Below are 23,145 nucleotides of genomic sequence, written 5' to 3'. Positions count from 1 at the left end.
ATACAAGAACTGTAAACACACATTTTTTTTCAGTTATACAAGAGACAGTTCAAGATACACCCATTTCAATAAATTTTTAAAAAGTTGAAACCTTAAAAAAAAAAGTTGAAACCTTATAAACTATTTGCTCTGATATCAGTGAAATTACATTAAAAGTCAGAACAATAAAATAGATAGGAAAGCCTAAAACATACCAAAGTCAACCAACAGACTTCTAAATAATACAGGGTCAAATAAAATATCACAAGGGAAATTATAAATTATTCTAACTGAATGATAATGAAAGTACAACATATCAAAATGTGTGCAATACAGCTAAAACTGCTCTTAAGGGAAATTTACATATTTAGATGTTTAAAAGGGAAAAGAGGAAAGGTTAAAAAACAGTATATAATCTAAATTTCCACTTTAAGAAACTAGTAAAAGAAGAATAAAGTAAATCCCAAGAAAGTAGAAGTAGAGAAAGAAAAAGATCAAAGCAGAAATCAAGGACATAAAAAATAGATAAGCAATAAAGAAAATCATCAAAGTGATAAAGAACTTTAGAAAAGTGAATGCACTTGATAAATAGAAAAAAAAAAAAAAAGAAATAAAGAAAGAAAAGAAAGGCAGTACAAATTACCAGTATTGAGAAAGAAAAAAGGGGCATAATTATCGATTCTACAGGAGTTAAAAGGATAATAATTAGATATTCTGAACAACCTTTTTCCAATAAGTTCAAAAGCCTAGATAAAATTGACAAAATGACTGTCTTCCTGCTATGACATCACATGGTCTTTTCTTGCCACTCTGGTGTCTCTTAATAGGGCACTAATACTATCAGATAGGGGGCCCATCCTTATAACCTTATTTAACCTTAAATGACTTTTAAGAGGCATCATTTCCAAAACGCCACAGTGGGAGTCAGGAATTCAACATACAAATTTTGGTGGACACAAGCATTCAGTTTATAGAACTCTGTATCAAAATGTTAAATATAAAAATTTTAAAGTTTCTTATCCCACCCCCCTGCAAAAAACACAAAGAAATAGATGAAAAGAATCTTTCCAGGCCAAGATGCCTTCAATAATGATGACTTCCAAACATTTAAGGAAGAATTAATATCAGTGTCACACAATATCTTTCATAAAATTGGAAAGAGGGAAGATATACTACTTTGGTTTATGAGTTCAGCATGAGAATGACTCCAAAATATTAAGAAATATATATATATTATATATATATATATAAATTATATATATATAATGCCCAAACATGGTTTGTCCCAAGAAGGTAAGGTTAGTTCAACTTTCAAAAGTTAATTTAGGGGACACCTGGGTGGCTCAGTGGGTTAAGCCTCTGCCTTCAGTTCAGGTTATGATCCCGGGGTCCTGGAATCGAGCCCCACATCTGGCTCTCTGCTCAGCAGGGAGCCTGCTTCCTCCTCTCTCTCTGCTTGCTTCTCTGCCTACTTGTGACCTTTGTCTGTCAAATAAAAAAATAAATATTAAAAAAAAAGAAGTTAATTTAGGTGTGTCTGGGTGGCTCAGTGATTTAAGCCTCTGCCTTCAGCTCAGGCATGATCTCAGGGTCCTGGGATCAAGCTCCGTATGAGGCTTTCTGTTCAGCAGGGAGCCTGCTTCCCCTTCTCTCTCTGCCTACCTCTCACCTATTTGTGATCTCTCTCTGTCAAATAAATAAATAAAATCTTAAAAAAAAAAGTTAATTTAAATTCACAGCATTATTAGCATACTAGAGAAAAATCACGATTATCTCAATAAATGCAGAAAACAAATTTGATAAGATATATCAGTTATTCATGATAAAAGCTCAGAGAGAATTGGAATAGTCTCTATCTAATTAAGAGATATTTACAGAAAATTTCACTTAATTGTGATACATTTAATATTTTCATCTAAGATCAGAACATCAGTAAGGAAGTCCATTATAAAACTTTCATTTTATTTGTTCTTAAGATTTGAGTCACTGTAATAAAAGGAAGAAATGGAACAAATATTTGAAAGCAAAATGGAAAGTTTCCATTATTTACAGGAAACAAAATTATTGAAAGAAAATCCTAAGGAAGCTACCAAGAAAACTCTAAAGTTTAGAATTAATGAAAAAGGAATTGTAGCAATATTGCAGAATTTCATGTCAATATATAAAATTAATTATAAAATTATAAATTATAAAGTTAATGTCATTTCTATTAAATATTAATATTTTACAGATAATAAGAAAATAAGAATCTAAGATGCTGCTATGTACAAAAAGTCAAAATAAACCAAACCATTTACAAATAGATTTGACAAAACATGTACACTGAAAACTAATTAATAAATTTAAAGATAGATCAGTTAAGATAACTAAAGAAGACTCAAAATTTTTAATATGACAAATTTCTCTCAACTTAAAGTAGAAATTCAAAGTAATATGAATCAAAGTCCCAGCAAGCTGTTTTTAATATAAATTATCAATCTGATTCTAAAATGAATATTAAAATGAAAAGCTGAAGCTATTTTGGTAGTAAAGAAAAATATTGGCAAATTTTCCTACCTGACTTTAAGAATTATTATGAAGCTATAGTAAAAATCATGACAACATAGTCCTGTAGAACAAAATAGAGAGTCTAGAAATAGAGCCACACCTCTATAACACACTAATTTTCAACCAAGGTACTAATATAATTCAAGGTGGAAAAGGATGATAGTTACAATTAGTGGTTTTAAGTTGTTGAATGTTTTGGGAAATTTTTAAAACTCAGAGCTCTTATTATTGGTAATTTCAGGTAAAAATTTTGATTACTGTCAAATGACAATACCTTTTGAAGAGAAACCTTTCTCAAATATTTTCACATATGACCTACAAAATTTCAAGCATTTTAGTTCTTCTTGAGGAGTAAAATACTCTGACATCACTCATTAACTAGTTTGACTCCTTCTGGTGAAGTACTGTTTGTTGCTTTCTCAATGTGAATGTTTTATGTCAGATCTAACCTCATATTGATTTTCCCCCAATGTATTGATATGATTCACTACTTTTGATTATTTGTTAAGAGCATACCTGAAGCCATTCCTACAGGAGGATTGCTAACAATAAATTAACTACACGTAGAAGTGACAGTGAATCATATATATATAAATTCTCACAGATCCAGACTGATTGGATTCCCAACTCCTCCCCTGAGGAAGTCCCCCAAGTAACAGGCCACTCCAGTGATTTACCCAACCCAAGGGAAAATGTGAACAAGTCAAAGTCAAAGAGGAAAGAAGTCATAGCCCATTACATAAAAAATATCTTTTTCAGGGGCTCCTGGGCGGCTCAGTTGGTTGGACAACTGACTCTTGATTTTGGCTTAGGTCATCTCAAGGTCATGGAGTCTAGCCTTGTATGGGCTCTGTGCTCAGGGGGGAGTCTGCTGAAGATTTTTTTCTCTCTCTCCCTCTCCCTCTGCCCCTCCATCCCCACACTCTCCTTCTCTCTCTAAAATAAATAACTAAACCTTTAGAATATCTTTTTCAAATAGTACAAAACCAAATGACCCAGTGCTGGGTTCCCTCCTTGGACCCTTGAAGGCTCAAGCAAGTGAAATGCATTTGCCTCTGATTTTGCCTGTATGTTTCCATCACCATCACCATCTATAGATGTACTAAAATGAAATAACAGAGTTCACAGTCTCTCATGGTTTGTCTGAGAAACAAACTGAGGGTTTTGGAGGGGAGGGTGGTGGGTCGTTGGGTGAGCCTGGTGGTGGATATTAAGGAGGACACATATTGCATGGAGCACTGGGTGTGGTGCATAAACAATGAATCTTGAAACACTGAAAAAAATTAAATTAAATTAAAAAATAAATATATATATATATTATGTATGTTTTTAAAAAAATAAAAAAATAAAATGAAATAACATATCTATATTTTCATCCATATTTATGTTCCATAAATCCTCTCCTAGCCAGCACAATGCCCTATACCTAAAATAGTTTCTTACTTATGGTAAGCACAAGATATGAGCTTTTAGAATTAGTTGAATTGGACTAAATTTAATTGACAGAGTGTAAAAAATTTAATTGGATCAGTTCTTATTCTTTTTATGCCTTATGGCAAAATGAGAAGAATGCAGTCTTTGGAATTGCTTACTAGCTTTTTTTTTTTTTTTTTTTAATTTAGGAAAAATTATTTTACCTCTCTTAGATTCTGTTTTCTAAACTTACAAAACCTGGAAAATGATATTATCCTGGAGATTATTAATTGTCTCCCAATATTCCTTCTTCCCTTCTTCTACAGCAAGACAATAAGACAAATCCTGGTTCTAGCTGGCACATGGCTGCCCAGAATAAAAGCTACCATTCGCAGACTCTTTTGCAGTTAACTACAGATGATAAGATGTAAATGTCATGTAACTACTCCCAGAAACTTTCTGGAAAAAAGAGTTGAGGCAGGTCCTTGTTTCTCCTCATCGTCTGTTCCTCATCTTGACACTCAGAACACACATGAGAAGCTGGAGCTCTAGCCGCCATCTTGGACCAGGAGGGAGAGGACTGCACCCTCAAGGGAATAGAAAAATGGGGTGAAAGACGACGAGTTATCTGGTGGGACAATGTCGATCTGGAGCTGCTAACCTCAACAGAGTTTTGTTTCAAAGAATTACCACCCTGTCTTACCTAAATTGCTATTATTTTGAGCTTCTTTTGCTTGCACTGAGTTTGATGCAAACAAGTGCCTTGGAGGATTTGTAAAGATTGAGATTGCAAAGTGCCTAGTGCAGTGTCCTCAGAAAATTGATATCTGATATTAGCAGCTGTTCAGCATTTTCTTATCTGGGTATTTTTGCTTGCCCAATGGGTTGGCCCTCAAAAGTATTATTTATATTCCTGATTCTAGCTAGTAAATATCTTCATTCCTTCATTATCTAAAAATAAGTCTTCTTAATGATATCTATGCCTTAAAGTCTCTAGTCTGATCTGTTTTATCAACTGTTAGGAGGAGAACATTCCAGGATGGGATTACTATTTTGCTACTGTGTAGACTTTTCAGAATGTACTGGGGTATAATTTTGCCCAGCATATAATTTTCATCCTATTTTCTATTTTTTCATCTTGCTGTTGTCAGCTATAACTTAGAAAACAGCTTTAAATAGATATCTGGAGGGGAAAAAAAAAAAAAAAGCACTGCAATTTTTTTTTTTTTAATTTACAGCACAAGCATCTGTGTACAGTTTATAAAATGACCAAATTTTATCCTTGTAATGGAGATCTCGGAAGCTGGGTTGGAGAGGGCCTATGCCTGAATCTCCACGAAACCGAAGTAGAAGCAAAAATATGGCATTATTCTTTTCCCTCAAGATGTGAATTGAATTCTTTTTTTAATGGAGGAGATTATACACATATTCCGTCCTACTGTCACAGATCCCCATTTTTCATGAAAGTTTTCTTCCGTTCACATTGCAGTGGATTATTTCTTTCCTTTTGGCTACCTTGTGTGGCTTCATTATCTTCTTGAATTCTTTGGATCATGACATATAGCTCTTTTCCATCACACACACACACACACAAAAAATAGAGTGTAAGGCAGAAGAGTGATTTTCGAAGAGCAGGGGAATGCTCCAGAGCCAAGTTAGCGCCTTCTTCAATTAACAGCCCTGCCACTCCCCTCCTAGGGAGCCCCGCGAGGTGCACTTGTTAGAGAACAGGCAACATCACATCGACTCAGGAAGGGCCCCCAAAATTAATCTCGCCTGGTACATTAGGAAACACTTCGCTGACATTTGCTGTCCCTGTCAGCCCTAATAAAGAGATTTTTACCTGTATTTGCCTATTCAACACTTCAGCCCCTCAGCCAATTTTGGAAATTATTTCTGATTTATGGCTCTCTCTCAGGCGGGTGTCACCCTGCCTGTCAATTATGCCTCACAGCAAATGCTAAGTGAATGCTGGCTGGTAAAATTAATAAGGGAAACCTTTACTCAAAACCTAGAAAGAAGCTTGTAAAGGGAATCATTCAACCAGGCAGTACTCGGTGGCTGCCTATGATATTTATAAGCGAGACAGAGGTACATGGAGAATTCTGTCACACACAGAAGGGCGGAGGTGTGATGTTTCTCCCTCCGCGTTTGAAGCTCCACGGCTCTGGAGATCACAACGACCATCGCATTGGAAGTTCAGCAGTTCGGTCCCCTCTGAGGCTTTGGGGCCTGGGTCATGCCCACGCTTGGCAAAAGGAAAATGGTTTTCCTCCAGTTTGTTCTGTTCTTATTATTATTTTAAAGATTACTGATGGAAACAACATAACCCCTATTTCATATAGTTTTCAGATGTTTGATACTAGAAAAATTCTCTCTCTTAAGTACATTCAAGAGTGAGCGAGGCAAGTCCACTGAAAGACCAATGTGCCTTATTTCTGCCCATATTTGCAACAACCGACACCACTGGCCTCCTCTCTCTTTCTATTCCCATCTCCTGACCCCTCAAGTCCTCCAAGTTGTCTAGTTCTTTTCCACCCAGAGCTTTTGCCCATTCTGCTGTTCCCAGAGGTGATGGTTTCTCTCCACATTTCTTCCCCTGCAGAACTTGAACTCAGCTTCAGGTCCCGGCTCTGGTAGGTACCTCCGCCAAGAAACTCTTTCCCCAACCTGTGGGAGTTTTCATTTTTATCTCTTATTCCATCTTTTCCTTTTGGTTCATGGCACATATTGTTAGTAATTATGCATTTATTTGGGATGTTATTGGCTCTGTACTTGTTGCTTTCCATTAACTTTTAACAGTAAGAAGAGAGCAAATCTTGTAGTTCTTGTTCAGTTTCATTCAAAGCTCCAGAATACATCCTAATCCTGGCTCATTGTAGACTCAGCAGATACCTTTGAATACATGGCTGATGACAATGATGATGACTTTTTAAAATCTTAGGCTGGATCTGTACATTGCTTTGTCACTAGGGATCAGAAAGTAGCTACCACCATATTCTTGTTTGGCTTTTCTGCATAAACAATATGTCTACAAAACACATTCCAATGTTATTGCCTAAAATAATTCTTGCCATCTAAAAATGCTGTTGTCAGTGGGCTGATTATCACATAAACCTCTAGCACTTTTTCTTCTGCTTCCTAGTAATGTTAGTTGTGAAATATCTAATCAGTCAATGAAAGCCTCATGTCCTCAAGGTTAGAGAACCACGTCAGACTCCCACGTGGTTCCTCACTGAGTGTGTTCAATATTTTCTAAGGCCCAGCACCATTTTTCTTCTGCAGAGCTGAATTGTAGTGGTTTTAGTTGCTTATTGGACAAACCATCAGTGAAGCAGACACAAGGTGCTAAGCATTTAATATGACCATGAAATACCAGAGATGAAAAGTACTTTGAATACCCATGGGGAGCTAGCTCCCAAAGAGCATGACTACCATTAGAACACTTCCCAGTACTTTACTGATTTATTTTATTTTGCTTTTTCTAAAAATTTCACATGTATTTTTATGGCTAAGGTATAGATATCACTGTAGAGAAAGATCCCAGTATATCATAGGAATTTAAACTCTGATCCTTCGTTCAATCTATGAATAGATTCAGTAGTACCATGATCTCCCTGATTTTCCACCTTGCCCATCCCACTGTCTCCTAAAGCTTGAGGTGACCTTATAATGACAAACTTCCATGGCTAAGAATGCTTATCATCCAGGAGGAACCTTTAGGGAAATATCTATTGAATGACTGAATTAGTGATTGGAACACATCATGGAATTGTCAAGCTTTGCTCCAGGCTGAAACTGAAGAGTTTTAGAGGTTCATGGTTTTAGTGCTTCCTCTAAAAGAAAGAAAACTTCTCATTGATGTTTATTTCCAGAATGTTGCTTAATTCCCTTTTTTTGACTCCTACAGAATATTTTTCAGCATGGTACAGTTGTTCAGTATCAGCTTTAGAATACATCTCTTTAGCATTTTTAATGGGAAACCTCCATTAACTTTCCTCCCTTTAACAAAGCAGAGGAATGCAGTGGAAGATGGCATTCTATTCAAAGCCGTGACACCTGCCACTTCCTAACTAGATAAGGCATTTTGCCTGCTATATCTTAATTTCCTCATCTTTAAAATCAGGGGTTATTATGAAAATTAAATGAGTTTTTTTTAAAGATTTTACTTATTTATGTGACAGACAGAGATCACAAGTAGGCAGAGAGAGAGGGGGAAGCAGGCTCTCTGCTGAGCAGAAAGCCAGATGCGGGACTCGATCTCAGGACCCTGGGATCATGACTTGAGCCAAAGGCAGAAGCTTAACCCACTGAGCCACCCAGGTGCTCCTAAATGAGTTTTTAAAAAGTATAAAGTACTATAGCAATATAAGGCAATATAAGATATTACATATATAGCAAACTATTAATAAAGTTTGGTGATTTCATGCATTATATTCCTCACTCTAAGCAGGATGCACAGTACTCTCCATGACTTTAATCCTTTCTCCCTCTCTCTTTCATTCATGAGAAGACTTTTAATTGATTGTTTCAATATTCCCTAGGCATCAAGGAAAAAAAAAAAGAAGAAGAAAGAGAGAGAACTAAAGGAGAGAAATTTTAGTCTATGGATTAAACCAGAATGTAGAAAGGGTGAATAATACTTTATAAACTAATTCATCAGATTCTTAATTTAGTCTTTGATCATGTACTATCACCTACTATGTACAAGGGATTGATACGGATAGTGATGATATGAAGGAAAGCCAGTGGAATCTGTCTCTGTTTCTATAAAGGTTAATAGGCACTACAGAATGCAAATTCAGAATCAATTTGTTTCCTCGAGCCTCTTGATTTTCTCCTGGTCCACCTAATCACATTGTTACATTAAAGATGCATTCCCTACAATGGAGAAAATTACTGCTGTTGGCCAAGCCAGGATGAAATTAAGACAATGATATTCATGTAGATTAATTAGGCATGAGTTGTGAAAGCTAACCTAGAGGTCATTTTATTACAACTCCTCATAGTAGAATTGAGGCCTTTGTACTCTAAGTCTGTTTCGTCCATATGAACATTAGGGATCTTCTATTTGTTGATGACTACTACTATTCAGCACCTTGGTATTTCTTAAAATGTCTTAGACAACACAAAATGTTATATTTCATTTTCCTACGAAGTCAAATTATTGTAATTATAAGCTCTCAGAGTTAATAAATAGATTTGTGGGATGCCTGGGTGGCTCAGTTGGTTGGACGACTGCTTTCAGCTCAGGTCATGATCCCGGAGTCCCGGGATCGAGTCCCGCATCGGGCTCCCAGCTCCACGGGGAGTCTGCTTCTCCCTCTGACCTTCTCGCTCATGCTCTCTCTCACTGCCTCTCTTTCAAATAAATAAATAAAGTCTTAAAAAATAAATAAATAAATAAATAAATAAATAAATAGATTTGTAATGCATATGAATATCTACAGAAGGACTCCAAAACTGTGATTTTTATTGGTTCTAATCAAAAGGATTTACTTTATTCTTTTTCATACAATGGATTATTACTTATTCATAAAAAAGAACAAAATCTTGCCATTTGCAATGACATGGATGGAGCTAGAGAGTGTTATGCTAAGTGAAATTAGTCAGCCAGAGAAAGACAAATGCCATGTGATTTCACTCATATGTGGAATTTAAGAAACAAAACAAATGAACATAGGGGAGATGTAGTAACTTCGTCAGCTACCAAATGACAGAGTAACACATCAAGGATTTAAATGCATGACTAAGAACTCCAATACCTTATTTGTTCACTGCACTATATCCCCAAAGTTCAGATATTTCCTGCATTTCTTGTTCTACCTGCCTTAGGACTTAGCACTGGGCTAAGTATACTCATTCAATGTAAGCAGAATTAAATTGGAACCATTCACCTTTCTCCCAGAGTCATCCTCTAACCCCAAGCTGATCTAGATTTACATAGTTTGCCTGTAGCAGATGTATTTTTGAAGGGAAAGGGTTTGGAGTATAGATATATAGAAATAGACAAAGATACATAGATAGCTATCTAACTTGTATGGCTAACAACAGGAAGTTGGTATGAACAAGAACAGAAGAGAGTAGTTTAAAGTAAGAGAGGCCCTTTTGTACTTAAAATTCACTTCTGAAGCCCTGTACCACAACCTCCTCATACTGGGTCAATGAAGGTAAAAAGACAGATTTCAAACATTGGAACAGGTTTTTGTTTGTTGGTTTGTTTGTTTGTTTTTTGCCTAAACATGAATGCTGATCTCTTCCCTCTCTAGCAAAGAATTTTTGTCCCAAGCCCCTGGGGGTCAACAGATCTGCCTCTGGAATCCATCTCTGTCATGGCTGCACCTTCTAATTTCAGACCAATTGTGATTGAGTGTGAAAACCGTGCAATTAATAAGCAAAAGTTTTTGAATATCAATGAGTAATATATTGCCTTAGTTTTGTATATTCCTGGAATCTCAGATTCATTTTACATTAGGAAGCCTCATTTTTCTACAAAATCCAAAGCTCTGGGAACATATATTTAAGGAGAACAACTTCCCAGCTTTCTGGTTCTGCAAGGTTTCAAAATCTCAACAGCTATGTGGACCTCAGATTCTGAGGAAGATGGAAAAGGGAGGATAAAATCCCAAATTTATGTAAAGTTTCAGATTATACATCTGTAATTATCATATTAATCACCAAAGTCTTAAAATACCTTGCCTTGTTGTTGAGTTTTGATTCATGTAAGTTCCTTTACGTTTTTTAAAATTTAATTTAATTTAATTTTTTTCAGTGATCCAAATTTCATTGTTCATGCACCACACCCAGTGCTCCATGCAATACGTGCCCTCCTTAATACCCAAAACCAACCTCACCTAACACCCCACCCTCCCTTCCCCTCCAAAACCTTCAGTTTGTTTATCAGAGTCCACAGTCTCTCATGGTTTGTCTCCACCTCCGATTTCCCCCAACTCACTTCTCCTTTACTTTTTAAAATTTTTCAAAGATTTTATTTATTTATTTGAGAGTGAGAGTGAGAAAGTGAGCATGAATGGGGGAAGGACAGAGGGAGAGGAAGAAGCAGGCTTCCCACTGAGCAGAGAGCCCTACATGGGGTTCAATCCCAGGATCCTGGGATCATGACCTGAGTCCAAGGCAGAAGTTTAACTGACTGAGCCACCCAGATGTAAATTCTTTCAAATAGATAATTTTTCTGCTCACCAAAAGGCTCTGGAAAAAGTATTAATTTCACTATTTACTTGAGAGGAAACTGGAAAACAGAAAAATTCAGTAGTCATCCCAATTCTAATACTTATTATGTGTCTGGACTCGGATTTGAAACTTTTTCTCTCATGCCAAATTCCATGCACATGTGTACACACACATGCATGCACACAAATACACACTTGAAGCAAGAACAGGGCCATTTAGAATTTAAAGACCTCATCTCTCTTTACAAATCATTGGTAGGTTGGGGCACCTGGGTGACTCTGTTGGTTAAGTATCTGCCTTCAGCTCAGGACATCATCCAGGGTCCTGGGATTGAGCCCCAAGTGGGGCTCCCTGCTCAGTGGAGAGCCTGTTTCTCCCTCTTCCTCTGCCCCTTCCTCATACCCCTGCTTGTGCTCTCTCTCATTCATGCTGTCTCTCACTCACTCGTGCTCATTCTTTATATCTCAAATAAATATACAAAATCTTAAAAAAAATATATTGGTAGGGGAGAATCAAAAGTAATGGAGAAAAGAAAAGGAACAGATCTGGTGTGACTGGGTGGCTCAGTGGGTTAAAGCCTTTGCCTTCAGATCGGGTCATGATCTCAGGGTCCTGGAATCGAGTCCCACACTGGGCTCTCTACTCAGCAGGGAACCTTCTTCCCCCTCTCTCTCTCTCTGCCTGCCTCCCTGCCTACTTGTGGTCTCTGTCTATCAAATAAATAAAATTAAAAAAAAAAAAAAAAGAAAGAAAAGGAACAGATCAGGTATTAATGGCAATTCACAAGAGGTTAGAGGAAGAGGAATTTGGAGGGAAACAAGATTCCATTGACTTGCACATGTGAAGTGTAGCACTCAGGGATGATGGTTTCTCAACATGAACATTTTAACTATTTCTCCATGCCCCATGTTGCTTGTCAGCAGAGATATGAAGGGGATAAATATAACTCCGGGGATTTCACAACTTTGCACTTTGAAGAAATCAGCAATCTTTTTCAGGTTATCAAAACCCAGCATTTCTTGTAGTTCTGGATGCATCATCCTTTGGAATTATTCAAGTGGTGGTAGCACATGCTGGAATAAATTGGGGGCTTTTAAAAATTGAAAGCCTGATTTCATGTGGTTCAAAAGCTGCTAACACAGAATTTTCCTTTATCTTCCCCATTATTCATCAGAATGCCTTCCTTCACCAGCCCATCCCCCTTTAGCCCCTTCAGGTACTCTGCCCTTCGGTTGGCAGGCTGCTCTCATTGGATTTGTTCTCTATGGGAAAGGATGGTTTCTATACAGTCTTGTTGTGACTTCTATCCATCAAAGTACACGTGGTGTCCATGTTAGACAGGACATTGTCCCTACTGACCAGACTTCCGGTCTGGGATGTTTGTTGGCCTAACTCTCTGAAGGTAAAACCAGTTGGCCTCCCACTTACAGGTTGTGTTCTCCACTCATACACCAGTCATACCTCTGGTTCCCAGGAACTGAGGCAAACTTAGGCTGGTGGCTGGGGTGCTATTGACCTTGATATCAGTACCTCCTTGACCTTTTGCCATTCCTCTAAACACAAGAAAGAAAGAGTAGAAGTAAGGGATATCAATGGTACTGAGAAGAGATGGAGATTCTTAGGTATCTAGTCTTCAAACCAAGGTTACCCCTAACTTAGAGATGTTGTAGTCATTTGCTCTTGTACTCAGAGGATATTTTTCCTAATCCTTTGACACCTCTGTCCTCCTTATCTCTTGGGTCACAAATCAAATGGGACTTCCTTAGAAGGAGCCTCCTGAATCACCCAATTCAAAGTAGCCTTTGACTCTCCAGATCCACTCACCAACAGCACCTGGTTTTACGTTCTTCAGGACACATTTCACAACTGAAAATCCTATTGTGTCATTTGCTTCTTATCTATCTCACTACAAAGTAAGCTTCCTGAGAAGAGGAACTATATCTTGTTTTTCAATGATGAAATATATTCAATTTGTTGAATAGATTAATCAATGCTGGGTTCTTCTAAATTGTTCTTCTGGTCTTTCTTACTTTTATTTCTACTTTCTCACACACATATGCAAAACCATGATTATTAGGTAATCACAGAATATGTGGTACTGTGACTTAGAGTTACAATTTTCTATGGCTGGTGTCATGCTATGTATAAATTCCGTGATATTAAAATGATGATGTAGGGTAACATCTCAACACTCATTTCCCAACATAAAGTTATGGGCCAGCTTCCTTTATTGCATGCCTTTATGGAATTAGATCATTCCTTCTCTGTTTATCAGCATGCAGATTTTATTCCTGACTGCCCTCTAAGAGGTAGACTCTGATATAAGAGGGATTATGTTCAGTTTTTCTCACCACTGTATCCATACCTACCTTGGTTCCTGGAACAAGGAATTTCCCCACATACCTCAACATGTAAAACTGAAGGATAAGGTAAAAACCCTAATGTTTAACCTGTGCTCCATTTTCCACCAGGGTTTCCATTTTTGATCAGAGCCCCTGCCTCAGTATTCTAGATCCTCACTCCTTCCAAAGCAGGCATTGGCTTTCTAGCCTTGCCTTTAAAGAAATCCTGTTGCCCACATGGATCCCCAGGATCGGCAGCCCAAGCTCCATGCATGTCACCTTGTTTTCTGGAGCTCAGCACCCAGACCCTGGAGATGACAATCTATACTCAATTCCTTGGGCATCCGCGTGTTACCTAGTGTTGGGTCTCCCTAAAGCAGACCGTTAGCATGCCTGTTAGAAACAAGTCTACTGTTCATTGCCATGCTCAGTTGCATCAGCCACCCCCCTGAAGAAGTGAGTCATTGCCGCAGCAGGTATGAGCAGTCCTTCTTCTAAGAAAAGACAATGAGGACCCTACCTTATTCCAGTCATAATGCTGTTCTTAACTTGACATAGGGAGACGAAATTCTCATTGAAAATATGTAGTTACAAATTAAGAGATTAATTTCTTGACATTGATAAACATCCAATAAATATTAATTGAAATAGGCAACTAAAACAGTTGAAAATCCATGGGCAAAATTATCTAAACTTTTCTTACTGCGACCCAATCAGTAAACTTTTTTTTTCAAACATTACCCTTAACATGTGTTTATTTTTATGTCATACACAGATATATTAATGCATAGATGCATGTATATAAGGCTTACCTAAATATAAACATTTGAAAGGAAGAGATGAAAATCAGTAGAAAAAAATAATTTTGGCCAGCAGAAGACCATCTTACACACCCCTTGTATGGGCCCCAAGATGCACCAGCCACCTGCCATGGCTCTTTTTCTGAGAGGGACAATCACACAGGAGAGCTCCAGATACAATTCCTCTGCTGCATTTGGAAGTCCCTATTCACACTTGGATCACACTGCAGTTCCTGATCTGGTTGCCGATCCATGGTGCATGATTCTTCATGCATTCCGAGAAACTGACAAAGTCTATGAATACTTATTTAGAAAAGAGTAAAATGAGGTTAAGTTTTGTGGTTGTTTCTATTTGAGAGGAACCCAAACTACATCAGAGAGAGAATGAGAGCTTTCTTGATCTGTAAGATAGTTATCAGAAAGTTTGCAGGAGGGGCGCCTGGGTGGCTCAGTGGGTTAAAGCCTCTGCCTTCGGCTCAGGTCATGATCCCAGGATCCTGGGATCGAGCCCCGCATCGGGCTCTCTGCTTAGCGGGAAGCCTGCCTCCTCCTCCTCTCTCTCTCTCTCTCTCTGCCTACTTGTGATCTCTGTCTGTCAAATAAATAAATAAAATCTTAAAAAAAAAAAAAAAAGAAAGTTTGCAGGAAATCAAGGAGTGATCTGGACTGTGTGTGTATGTGTATATGTGTATGTATATACATATAAATATACATAAAACACGGCCACCTGGTCATGAATAAGCAAGGCCAGTTTCACTGGTAGCACCTGTTCAATAAAACCATTGTGCACATGGCAAAATCCAGCCTGCCAGTGATGTTCATGGATTGTGTCATCCCAAATTATTAACAGAGTGTATAGTTAACCTAGTGCAGGAATTATATTACCACCATATATTTGGTACTTATATATATCAAAAAGTTTTTTTATATCCAACCCCTACAAGCTTTTTGAATAGAGGAATTGGATTTTTAACATTATGTTTATAGTTAATTGGAATTATCATAACTCTGTAAATTTGATGTGGGGGAATAGCCCATTGGCTTTATTTTTAGTTAGTTGAGGCTATCAGTTTTTCTTTCTTTCTTTCTTTCTTTCTTTCTTTCTTTCTTTCTTTCTTTCTTTCTTTCTTCCTTCCTTCCTTCATTTCTTTCTTTCTTTCTTTCTTTCCTTCTTTCTTTTCTTTTCTTTTTTTTTTTTCTAATTTCCCGGAAAGGAAAAATGAACACAGATCAGCAGGCTTCTCAATCTATCATTCCAGTTCAGAAATATGTCATTTTTCTCCTTGACCAAAAAGCTTCCCAGCTGTCCACTCTTGTCCTAAGCCCTAACAAATCTCAGATAGTTTTGTTCAGTGATAGGAAGACAACCTAGTCTGACATTCTGGTATTGGTGTTCTGCTAAATGCTCAAGATGGCATGAAATAGCCAGTGAGAAATGAAAATACGCAGTGACAACACAAGGGAATATTCTATTATCTGGAGTACCATTTGCAAAGGAATAAAATACTAGATCCACAGAATGTGTGCATTGTCAGGCTGCATGTCTTTGCAATTGCCGTGGATGGTACAATAACAAAGGCAGGATTTCATTTCCCCCCAAACACTGTGCATATAATAATGGATTTCAAAATTTCACAGCATGAGTCTACGATGTTGAAAGACCAGTAAGTTACTATTGATAATTCAAGAGAGATGGGATTTAGTAAGCGCAACTTTCAAGGATTTTGAGTTTGAACATGCCACAAAGGATGCTACAGTTTTGACTGTGGCCTTCCTTTCTCTACCATCCTACCATCATCCCACAAGGCTGCAAAACTGGGACAGGAATAACTGCAGACATTGGTCAGTCATAATACTTTTACCTTCCCAGGTATTCCAGGGTAAAGTTAAGAAAATGTGTTTGGTTTTCCCTCCTCAAAATGGAAAACTCAAAATGATTTTATCTACGTATTTCTGGATTTATGCGCAGAACAGCGTAATAATATATGTAATAGTACATGATTGTTGTAGGTTGATGTGATATATTAGCATTGTTAAAGTGCAAGAAAAACTTCTAAATATATTGACAGTAATGTGTTGTCACTGTAAAAATGTATAAAAATAGAAAATTGTAAGGAAGACAATAAATTATCCTTTATTTCAGTACCTGACAATAACTGTTGTTAGTAGCTTTTTTTGTACAGAATATGAAGTTTTGGACCCCATTTTTTTTTTGTTATCACAATATAAGCCCTTGAATATGCTTCTTTGTAATTGATACATAATGTAGTACTATCTGAATACACCATAATTTATTTAACCCAATACCTTATAGTCCAATGTATTTGTTACTTGATTTCATAAATTATATAAAAGGAAAATTTTTAAAATAACATCTCTTCTATCTATATTTTGGATTATCCTTTAGGATAGACACATAGAAATGTAATTAGTTGGGGGTTGCCGGGGTGGCTCAGTGGGTTAAAGCCTCTGCCTTCGAATGAGGTCATGATCCTGGGTCCTAGGATCAAGCCCCGAATCAGGCTCTCTGCTCAGCGGGGAGCCTGCTTCCTCCTCTCTCTCTCTCTCTCTCTGCCTGCCTCTCCGCCTGCCTCTCCGCCTACTTGTGATCTCTGTCTGTCAAATAAATAAATGAATAAAATCTTTTTAAAAAAATGCAATTAGTTGGCCAAAGGATTGGGGATTTTTAAAGCTCTTGATTAATAATGTTAAATTGCTTTAAACAAAAACAAAGTAATTTCAGGTGTATGAATAATTATTTGGGGGAGAGACTATACAAAATGTTTGAAATGTTTGAATCAATGGCCCTACTGTCCAGAGCTTTAGCTAATGAAGAAGGGAAAATAGGGGGTTTTAAATGAAAGAAGGAAGGGAGCTGGAAGTATTTGAATTTCTGAAGCACTTACATTAATCAACTCACCTTACAATGAATGGCTCTGTTTTTAAGGATTCAACATATCTGCCTACTAGTTAAAATAGCCAATCAAGCATCATAGTCAAAATGATCTGTCTTTACTCCATCACTCATCTTTAGTGAAAGTATTTTGGACCAATTCTTATCACTAAATCAGTGTTCTTGACTTTTAATGATTAAGAATATGAGAATTTAGGGGTGCTTGTGTGGCTCAGTCAGTTAAGTGTCCAACTCTTGATTTTGGCTCAGGTCATGATCTCATGGTTGTGAGATCGGGCTCTGTGTTCAGTGGGGAGTCTGCTTGATTTTCTCTCTCTCCTTCTCCCACTACACCTCCCCGCACCAGCATGCACACTTTCACTCTCTCTCTAAAATAAATAAATCTTTTAAAAAAGAAAAAGCATATGAGAATTTGATGAAAGCTATTGATTTCCCTAGAAAATGCACACACACACAAAACTTTGCCTCTATTATCAGGGATCCACAGATCCCCAACATGCTCTCTGAGTTCCTTAGGTATGTTCCTTTAGATATGTAGTGACTTTTGACTAAGAAACTCTAAAAAGAAATCATCACCCCATCTTCCAAACATTTGAAAAGGAAACTGATAGTGACTTCAATGTAATATCTGAATACCTTACCACTCACAGAAACATCAAAAGCTACTACTGGGAAAAAAAAAAGTGTAGAAACATTTAGTTAAGTGAGACTACACATTTTGGGGGACACAGAGTTCTTTGAGAACTTGATGAACACAATGTCCTTTCTCTCAGGAAGAAATGCTTCCAGACACAATCAGCCACAACTTTAAAAGAGCATTACAGCATTCAAGTGATAAGTTCAAGGATCTTCTGAATTCTCTCCTCAGAGTCCAAAAAGTCTGGGCTGGAGGCCCTTGAGTTCCAATCCCAACACTACCTCAACTGTACAGGTAGGAAAGTGAGTATAGAGTAGTTAAAAGATCTGTCTTTACTCAGAAGAGTTGTGAGCAATGCAGGAATTATAATCTATATTTTATGATCCCTCCAACTGGGATAATTTTAGACCCATTTTACAGATCAGAAAATTGAAACTCAAAGAGGTGGAATTACTTACCATGATCATGTATTATCTGATAAATAGAAAACAAGGGAGTGATTACATCTCTAAGCTTATAGACATCTACATCTACATCTCTAGCTTATAGAAGGCTCCCTCTCCTCACCCAGATAATAAATTGGTGTTTGGTATATAAATTTGGGAATAGATGAGTTAACGGCAGGGGATCAAGTTACTTAACTTGATCAAATAATGCATTTTCACTGAAGTACATTGTGATTAACCATACAAACTCCACATTTAAGAGCTAAACAGGTGTATTTGCATACATAGGCAATTTCCAGTGCAGATGTTAGCTTCTCAGTATGCTTACCCAATTTGCATTGGCAAATATGAACAGACTTGTCATCGAAAACTTTCCCTTCTGCACTCTAAAACTTGACCCTTCCAGTTCTGAAATTGACAATAATCACCTTGTTTATTTTTGGAGTGTGCAGTGTCTATAACCAGCAAAGTTCTTTAAGCAACCTGAATACTTCTATTGGCCATCCCCTCAGACCCACTAATTTGAAAAGAAGGTATAAAATGGAGATGTAAAAAAGTCCTGGTTTTTATGACGTCTTACATATCCTAATTTTCAATTTGGTGATGCTGCAGTGAGATGCCACAGATGGTCAGGAAATCCACCTTCTTGAACCAATATGTGGGTAAATATGTAGATGCCCAGGCTCACAGACCATCCCCTGCTAGCTGTTTCATCATACCATTGCCCTTAAATCATTGGAGGCAATTTAATCAAACCGTGGTTGACCATTGGGTAATTATTTTGCAGGCCTTTAGAAAAATACAGGTCAGTGCTTATTAAAGGAGGATCTTCTTGGATGTTGATTGTTTTGCTGATCTCTTATTCATAATCCCTGGTTCTATATTTCAAGAGAAAGTTGACTTCCAGCCTAGTGAATCTGTACACAGAGGGATAAATTAAAACTTGGAGCTATGTCAAGGACCTCCTTGATTGAGACTTTGGAAAGTCAGGGCATGGAGCAGAAAGGTCATCTATAAGTGAGCTAGGTCCCTTTTTTGGGGGAGGGGGGGGCTAGATATATTCAGGGGGTCTATTTTCTTAAATAGCCACTTTCTGTCACTCATGCTATGGAAACTGTAACACTTTACACACCAAAGATGATTTTGGTGTCCATTTCTTGACACAGAATGGAAAAGCACTTCTCAGAACTATATCAATAGTCTGCTAGAGGAGAAAATAAAATGAAGAGAAGGCTTGAGAATAAGAAATGACTCTTTAGTTCAGTTTAAAATCAGTTCATCTTGCTATGAGTTAACCAAAATGGCCACTAGTATGTTTCAATAACTATATGCTTCTTTCTACAGAGCTACCTCCAGTCGGCCTTAATTAAGCAGATAGATCATCAGACTATTATTAAGAAGAACACCATTTTGGCTATCATTTCTTGCTTGACTATTTCTTGCTTGATCTTTGGTGAAACTTTTATTGTATACAAAAAGGAGAGAAAAAAGATCATCTTTCTTCTTTCATATAGATGTACTTACCACTATGCCCCAGACATCCCATTATCGGGGATTAGACAGATAATGGAATGGGGAAAATTGGGGAGGCAAAGCAGCCAATGTTTAAATTCTAGCAGTGTGATGATTTTGAATTGTTTTCCTCAAGGATCTTAAGCTAACTTTTTTTTTTTTTTTTTTGTAAAATGGAGATAGTGAGATTTCTCTCATCTCTTGTTGTGAATTATCATTGAGAAAACACATGGGACACTTAGTAAGGGGCCCTCCACACAGAAGAAATTCAGTAGATGACAGCCATTGTCATTTAAGATTGTGAAGGTTTCTTTTTTTTTTTTTCCCTATTTTCATGTGACCTTATGACATATTACAGCCTGCAGTTTGGCAAAAGTGGGATAGAAGAGAGAACCTAAGCTCTTCCAAAAGACTCAAGTGTTACTATTACTACGTATCCCCATCACTTAATACTGCAAGTGACGTCATCGAGGAACTCCAGGGAACTTTCTATGGAGATGTTTAGGGGAAAAAAACATTCGTGGGAGGTCCCTTTCCACTTTATTTCCCAAAGCTCTGAAAGAGACACAAAACTCATTTTTGGTGTAGGGAAGTCACAGGTTTTACAGCATAGGTAACAGAATTTGTTTGGAATAGTGAGAAGGAGATGCTATCTAATTTCTCTGTGACAAAAATCAAATATTTCATTTATTTTGCCTCTGAAGAAAAAAATCACTCATTTATTTTTTGACTGCAAAAACACACCTAAAATATAAGTTTTTAGAGAGAATATTTTCCAGCAGGTAGCAGGAAAACAGCATAGGCCAGTTCCAGCCAGCCTACAAGGGCAATGATTTATTGGATCTGAGTAACTTTCCATATAATTATGCTTAATGTACAGTTTTAGTTGTTGAGATACTAGTGTAGAACATGGCTACATTTTCAAATTCAAATATAAAAGCTATAAACTATGATTCAAGCCATATGTTTTCTCTCCTTCCTTTAAAAAAATTACATACATAAAATAAATTGGGGTATGGATTCATAGGGGCCTGTATACATTTTATTCAAAAAAATATTTTTAAATAGCCAGGTGACACCTGAAACAGGGCCTCTGTAACACCCCCAAGAGACCCAAGTTGCCTTTGTATTCTACTTCACCAGCCCCGAGGCTGGAAACCTTGGGCATTCCAGCTGGTTCCAGTATGATTTCAGAGCTGGTAGACCCAATTAGATAAATTTCTCCATCTGTTGGTTGAGATTGTGGGTCTAGTTATCATTGGACTCTAATGTACATGGTACGCATGAAGCAAAGAATAGAAACAGTGATCCAGGTAATTCAACAGAAAACTAGTGGAAACCTTGCCTTCTCTACCACCCAGTCTTAATTGATCAATTCAATATGGAAAGCATGTCGAAAAGCTGTCTGACCCCAATTCAGAATTATCAAAGCCCCTTTAGTGGGGGGCGGGCGGGGAGCTGGATGCCTCAGTAAGTTAAGCATCTGCCTTTGGCTCAAGTCATGATCCCAGCGTTCTGGGATCGAGCCCCCCATCTGGTTTCCTGCTGGGGAGTCTGCTTCTCCCTCTGCCCTTCCTCCCACGCATTCTCTCTCTCTCAAGTAAATAAATAAAATCTTTTAAAAAATTATCAAAGCCCGTCCTATGCAAACATGTGTATATGCCATCATCATCATCAATATCATCATCCTCATTGCTGTCTGTTGGATTCCAGGAACTGCCAGGTCTTGCTCTATATTACACCAATTAGGTCTCCAAGCCAATTGTGATTTATGTAACCCCATTACAACCAAGAAGAAACTGACATCCCGAGCAATCCTTCTGTATTTGACAGTCCTCAATAAGATGGAGACACTGTTGTCCTTTTCATGAGATTCATTTGGTTTTATTTTTCCACTCGTTTTATAAACACATGGGCAGTGCCGTCCACATATCAGTCGCGGCATGGCCAGGCAGGGAAATGTCTTACTCTATAATCCACTGACCTGAGTTTAAATCGCAGCTCTGATACCAACTTACTAACTCACAGGCTTTGGACATGTAGCCGTTAACCTCTCTGAGTTTCCTATCTCCCATTTAAAGATGAGAAAACTTACAACTACTTAACAATAAACATACAGTGCCTCAAACAGAATAGGTATTCACAAAACAGCTTCGTTATTTGACTTTCTTGTGACCGACGATCCACCGTTCTCTTTCAAAAGAAAGAGAAATTGTCATGGACAGGCTTAAGAACCTTTACCAAATGGGACAGCTGGGTGGCTCAGTGGGTTAAAGTCTCTGCCTTCAGCCCAGGTCATGATCTCAGGGTCATGGGATCGAGTCCCACATCAGGCTCTCTGCTCAGCAGGGAGCCAGCTTCCTCCTCTCTCTCTGCCTGCCGGTCTGCCTACTTGTGATCTCTGTCTGTCAAATAAATAAAATCTTAAAAAAAAAAAAAAAAAAAAAAGAACCTTTACCAATACAGCTAATTTTCATTCACTCGCTTAAAAACAATAGGTAGCCCTCCCGTGATAACTCCAAAGGAGCTTGTGGAAAAACAATCAACCCAGGGCCATTAGGATGTCTCCGTTCAAAAGAGGCCAGGAGGCACTGCTCTAACTTGTCCTCTGGGTTAGAGGGCAACGCTGCTTCTCGGCATCCCACTCTTTCCCCTGGGCCTGTTTATAAAACCCGAGGCCTGTCCGTGCTGCGGCCCCAGGAATCTTCCCATTTCTGGCAAATGGGGATGGATATCATCAAAATTAATCTCCCCAGAGGGAAGATGTCCAGTTGTAGGATTTTTTCCTTTTAAAGTGAAAAAAAAAATACATATTTTTACTATTTGCGAATCTGTTTTTGCCAATTTGCACTTGGAGAGGCATAAATACATAAATAGGGAATTTCCTTTTCTCTGAATAATTAGGAGAAAAACATGTAGCTTTCGGTCAGGGCACATCTGCTTCAGTTTTTCAGTTGTGTATTTAAAGGGAAAGGTTGTCAAAAGGAGCCAGTCTTTTTGTGCAGTCCTTATTCACTGTGATGTATGTAAACTTTACACATGATCCTCTATAAAACGTATTATTATCATTTCCATATGGTAACAACAACAATTTTATTAGTATTGCATTTATAATAATTTTATTTATAAATACAAGCATTCTAAATTTTAAACTCAGACTTGTACTCACAAATTATCTGATATGACTCAGCCCTTATTTAAAAGATGAGAAATCTCAAAGATGACAATTGTCTTACCTTGTCAGATGGTAAATGCCCAGGGACACAGAGTGCTAATTGTTAACAGCCAGGACTTTTGGGGTCCAAAGCCCATCTTCCTTCCCACTGGGTAACATTTCCTTATCAGTGGACGTCTAGCTTGTTCG

The sequence above is a fragment of the Lutra lutra genome, chromosome 7 (genome assembly GCF_902655055.1).
Source record: "Lutra lutra chromosome 7, mLutLut1.2, whole genome shotgun sequence".
Classification (NCBI taxonomy): domain Eukaryota; kingdom Metazoa; phylum Chordata; class Mammalia; order Carnivora; family Mustelidae; genus Lutra; species Lutra lutra.
The sequence above is the reverse complement of the archived record's forward strand: the minus strand, read 5'-3'. Positions refer to the sequence as shown.